The sequence below is a fragment of the Meles meles genome, chromosome 2, assembly GCF_922984935.1.
Source record: "Meles meles chromosome 2, mMelMel3.1 paternal haplotype, whole genome shotgun sequence".
In the NCBI taxonomy this organism is placed as follows: Eukaryota; Metazoa; Chordata; class Mammalia; order Carnivora; family Mustelidae; genus Meles; species Meles meles.
The window spans coordinates 107,457,804-107,463,803 of NC_060067.1; positions in this window are offsets into that span (position 1 = coordinate 107,457,804).

Below are 6,000 nucleotides of genomic sequence, written 5' to 3' on the forward strand. Positions count from 1 at the left end.
GCATTTCCTAGTGTTTTACATAAACGGAATCATTCAGTGTATACTCTCTTTCATTGGGCTTCTTTCATTCAACGTGGTCATCTTGAAATTCGTTTATGTTATTCTGTGTATCAGCAGTTCATTCCTTTTTTGCGTAGGATTTGGTTACATAGATATACCACCACTGATTGATTCATTCCCTGTTGATAAACATTTGGGTTGTTTACAGTTTGGGCATATATGAATAAAGTTGCTAAAACATTTGCGTATAAATGTTTGTGTAGACATACACTTTCTTTTCTCGTGGGTAAATGCCCAGGAGTGAAATGGCTAGCACATATGGTCAGCATATGTATAACTTTTTAAGAAACAGCAATCTGTTCTTCCAAGGAAGATACTACTTTACAATCCCACCAGCAGCTTATGCAAATTCTAGATCTATCATACCCTTGCCACATTTGGTATGGATAGTCTTTTTCATTTAATCACTCTAACTCATATATATGGTAGTATCTCACTGTGATTTACTTGGCATTACCCTAATGTCTAACGATGACAAGCATCTTTTCATGTGCTTATTTGCCATGTGACGGAATGTATGTTCAAATATTTTGTCCATTTTTAGTGGGTTGTTTGTTTTCTTATTATTGAATTTGAGAGTTTATATTCTGGATAGAACTCTTTTATCAAATACATGATTTCCAAAGAGTTTCTTCCAGTCTTTGATGCTTCTCATCTCCTTTTGAAGAGCAGAAGGTTTAAAGTTTGATGAAGTCTAATTTATTAATTTTTTTTTTTACTGCATTGTGATTTCAATACTGTATCCAGGAACTGTTTGCCTAATTCAAATTCATAAAGATTTTCTCTGCTTTCTTCTAGAATTTTGGTAATTTGAAGCTTAAATTTAGATCTATAATACATTTTCAGTTAAGTTTGCACACAGCGGTGCAAAACATGGATTGAATTCCTTTTTTTCTTTTATTAAAGTATGGGTATCCAGTTGCTCCAGTATCACTTGTTGAAAAGACTACCTTTTCTCCACTGAACTGTCTTCACAACTTGTCAAAAATCAGTTTTCTTTATATGGTCTATTTTTGTTCTATTGATCTTTTTTTCTGTCTTTATGATAATATCACACTTTAACTATTATAGTTTTATAATACATCTTCAAATCAGGAAGTGCTAGCATTCCGACTTTCTTCTACTTTTTCAAAGGCATTTTGACTATTTTTGGCTCTTTGAGTTTCTATACATTTAAAACCAGCTTGTCACTTTCTACAATTAGTACTAGGTTTTTGGATCCCATTGAATGTACAGGTCAATTCGAGGAATATCAGTATGTTAATAATGAGTGTTCTGTACCAGAAATAATGTGTATGTGTCCATTTATTTGGAAAATCTTTAATTTTTATTAGCAATGTGTTGTAGTTTTCAACTTTCACATTTTTTGTCAGATGTATCCCTAAGTATATACCTATCTATTTTAAAGATTTTATTTCTTTACTTGAGAGAGAAAGTGGGGAGGGGGCACAGAGAGAGGGAGAGAGAAACTCAAGCAGACTCTGCACTGAGCATGGAGCCTGGCTTGGGGCTCAATCCCAGGACCCCAAGATCATGACCTGAGCCAAAAATCAAGAGTCAATCATCTAACCAACTGAGTCACCCAGGTGCCCTTCCTGAGCATTTACATTTTTAATGATATTTAAACTGTACTTAAAATAATTAATGTTTAATTTCCATTCTTCATTACCAGTATATAGAACTATAATTGATAATTGATTTTTGTATATTGGTCTTGCATTCTACCACTTTGATAAACTCACCTTTTACTTCTAGTAGGGGCTTTTTTAAATATATAGATTTCATTGTATTTTCTACATAGGTGATTATATTCTTTGTGAATAAAAAGTTTTATTTCTTTTTTTAATCTAGATGCCTTTTATTTACTTTTTTGGGCTTGATTGTACTGACTAGAATCATGAGTACAACGTTGACTAGAGGGGTGCCTGGGTGGCTCAGTTGATTAAGCATCTGACTCTTGATTTCGGCTCAACTCCTGATCTCAGGGTCCTGGGGTCGAGCCCAAGTACACGTGTCCAGCCCCATGTCCAGCACCATGTTGACCCTATGTTGGGCTCTGTGCTCAGCACCAAGTATACTCATCTCCCTCTCACTCTGCCCCTTCCCCCATTCATGCTCTCTCTCTCTCTAAAGTAAATCAATAAATCTTCAAAAACAAGAACAAAACAATTCTAAATAGAAGTTGTGACAGTAGACATCATTGTCTTCTTCCTGATTTTAAGGAAATGATGTTTGCTGTAGGTTTTATAGATGTCCTACAGCAAGTTTAGGAAGTTCCCCTCTAATCCAGCTTTGCAGGAATTTTTTTCTTTTTAAATCATGTATGGGTGTCAGATTTCATCAAATGCTTTCTTCTGCATCAAATGAGATAGTCACATGTTTTTCTTTTTTAGTTTATTAATGTATTGAAATACATTGATTTTTGAAAGTTAAATGTGTTCCTGGCATGAATCGCGCTTATTATTATATAATCAACATTTTGTATGTTTTTGAATTCAATTTGTTAAAATTTTATGTAGAATACTGGCATCTATGTTCGTGAGGGGTATCTGTCTGTAGTAGTCTTGTCTTGTAATGTCTTTGGTTTTGGCTTCAGGGTAATGTTAGCACTTCAGAATGAGTTGAAAGTGTTCTCTCCTCTTTGATCTTTTTGTGTATTTGTGTGGAATTGGTATTTTTTTTTCATAAATCCTTCATAGACTTTACTAGTGAAGCCTTCTGGATCTGGCATTTTCTTTGTAAGAAGGGTTTAAACTACAGATTCAATTTCTATTTATGTATTTTGTTTTTTTGAAAGACTGAGTGCACCTGCATGCGCAAGTGCAGGGAGCAAAGGGAGAGGTAGAGGGAGAAACCCAAGCAGGTTCCACACATAGCATAGAGCTCAATGTGGGGCTTGAGCTCACAACCTTGAGCATGGTTTAGCATCTGCTTTGGCTCAGATCATAATCCCAGAATCCTGGGATGGAGCCCTGCATGACTCTGCTCAGCCAGGGGCCTGCTTCTCCCTCTCCCTCTACCTGCTGCTTTGTCTGCTTGTGCTCTCTCTCTGTATCAAATAAATAAATGTAATCTTTAAAAAATTATACTTTTGGGGCACCTGGGTGGATCAGTTGGTTAAGCATCTGCTTTCCGCTTGGTCTGTGATCCCCGGGTCCCATGGTCCTGGGATCAAGCCCTTTGTCAGGTTCTCTGCTCAGCTCTCTGCTTCTCCTTCTCCCTCTGCCTCCTACTCCCCCTGCTTGTGCTCGCTCTCTCTCCCTCTGTCAAATAAATCAATAAAATATTTTTAAAAATTATACTTTTATTTTGAGATAACTGTAGATTCATATGCAGTGGTAAAAAAGAATACACAGATCCTGTGTACTCTTTTTTACCCAGTTTATCTCAATGGTTATATCTTGCAAAACAGCACTACAATATTACATCCAAGATATCACTATTGATACAGTGAAGAACTGGAACATTTCTGTCACCAAAAGGATCCCTCCTGTTGCTCTTTAATATGCACTTCTTTCCTTTATACCGCTCTTCTTAGCCCCGGGCAACTACTGATCTGTTCTCAATTTCTGTAGTTTTGTTACATCAAAGATGTTACATAAATGGAATCATGCAGTATGTAACCCTTTAAAAATGTTTTTTTCACTGAGCCTTATTCCCTGGAAATTCATACAGGTAGATGCATGTGTCAACATACATTTTTTTCTTTGGTTTGTATTTATGCCTATGGATGCCTATGGATGTATGCCTATGGATGTCTAATTGTTCTAGCCAGACAGTTTGAAAAGGCTATCTTTTTGCTTTTGAATTGCTTGTGCACCTTTGTCAAAAATCAGCTGAGTGTACTTCTGTGTGTTTATTTCTGGGCTCTCTATTCTGTTCCATTGTTCTGTTTGTGTCTATCCCATTGCCAATATCTCATAGTCTTGATTACCGTTAGCTCTACAATGTCTTGAAATTGGTTAGACTGGTTCCTCCCACTGAAAAATGTGCATTTTCTTTTCAAGATTCTTTTAACTATTCCAATTCTTTTGCCTTTTCATATGTGTATTTCTAGAGTAATTTGCCCTTTCATTTTTGCTTTTCTAATTTCTTTATATTTCCATTTTATTTTAGAATAATTTTGTCTATAGCTACTAAAAATTTTGCTAGGATTTTGATAGATATTATTCAACTTCTATATTAATGTGGGGAGAATTAACGTATTTACTCAATGTTGGGTTTCCCACCCATCATACAATGTGTCTCTCTATTTTTTTAGCTTTTTGATTTCTTTCGTTGCCAGTTGGTTGTTTAAAACATACACATCCTGCACCTATTTTACACCTATTATTTTATTTTTTTGAGTGATTTTATAAATTGCATTCTATTTTTAATTTCAGTGTCCATGAGGTCATTGCTGGTATACAGAAATATAGTTGATTTTTTATTTTTTATTATTATTATTTTTTAAGATTTTATTTATTTGTTTGACAGACAGAGATCACAAGTAGGCAGAGAGGCAGGCAGAGAGAGAGGGGGAAGCAGGCTCCCTGCGGAGCAGAGAGCCCAATATGGAGCTCCATCCTAGGACCCTGAGATCTGACTTGAGCTGAAGGCAGAGGCTTAACCCACTGAGCCAGGTGCCCCTATAGTTGATTTTTTAAAGTGTATTTTGTATTCTGTGACCTTGTTGGACTTTCTTATAAGTTACAGGAATTCTTTTGTTGGGCTCTTGTGATTTCCTATGTAAAAACATCTTATCTGCAAATAGAGACAGGCTTATTTCTTCCTTTTGGGACTATGTGCCTTTTGTTTTCTATCTTTACTACAATAGCTAGAACTTACAGCATTACTTTGAGTAAAAGTAGTAAGAGTGGGATCCTTGCTCCTCATCTGAGAAAGAAAGCATTCAATCTGCAACCAGAAAGTATCTTTTCTGGATGCTGTTTATGAAGTGGAGGAAGTTCTCCCTTCCACTTCTCTTATTTCTTATTTTTATCATGAATGGGTGTTGTATTTTGCCAGAAGTTTTTGCTGCATCATTTGATATGATCCTGTGATTTTTTTTCTTTAGTTTTTTTGTATGGTGGTGGATTATATTGATTGATTTTTTTAAAGATTTTATTTATTTATTTGACAGAGAGAGATCACAAGTAGGCAGAGAGGCAGGCAGAGAGAGAGGAGGAAGCAGGCTCCCTGTGGAGCAGAGAGCCCGATGCGGGGCTCGATCCCAGGACCCTGAGATCATGACCTGAGCCGAAGGCAGCGGCTTAATCCACTGAGCCACCCAGGCGCCCCATATTGATTGATTTTTAAAGATTAAAGCAAACCTAGATCTCAAAAATGAATCCCACTTCCTAATGGTATATAATTCTTTTTAGGTATCACTGAATCTACTTTTTAAAATTTTCACATCTATATTCATGAGAGATATTCATCTACAGTTTTCTTTTTTGTACTGTTTTTGTCTGGTTTTGGTATCAGGGTAATAGTAACTTTGTAAAATAGATTAGGAAGACTTCTTTTCTGTTTGCTGGAAAAAATTGGGTAGAATGATGTTAATTCTCCTTTCAATTGTTAGTGCAATTCTCTGGAAAAATTGGGTAGAATTAATGTTAATTCTTCTTTCCATTTTTGGTAGAGTTCTCTGGAGAAATCCTCTGAGCGTGGATATTTCTTTTTTTGAAATTTTAAAATTATGAATTCAATTTTGTTAATTGCAATAGGGCCATTTAAACTATTTTATACTGGGTGAGTTGTGGTAACCTGCATTTTTTCAGGAATTGATCTATTTCACCTAAGTTGTCAAATTTATGTGTGTAGAGTTGTTTGCTTATTACCTTCTGCTGTCTTCAGGGCTTATAGTGTTATCCTTATTTTATTCCTCATATATCTGTTTGGCCTCTTTGGATTATAGTTTAGTTACAGGTGAAATGAGAGGCTTTAACCAGTTAGACT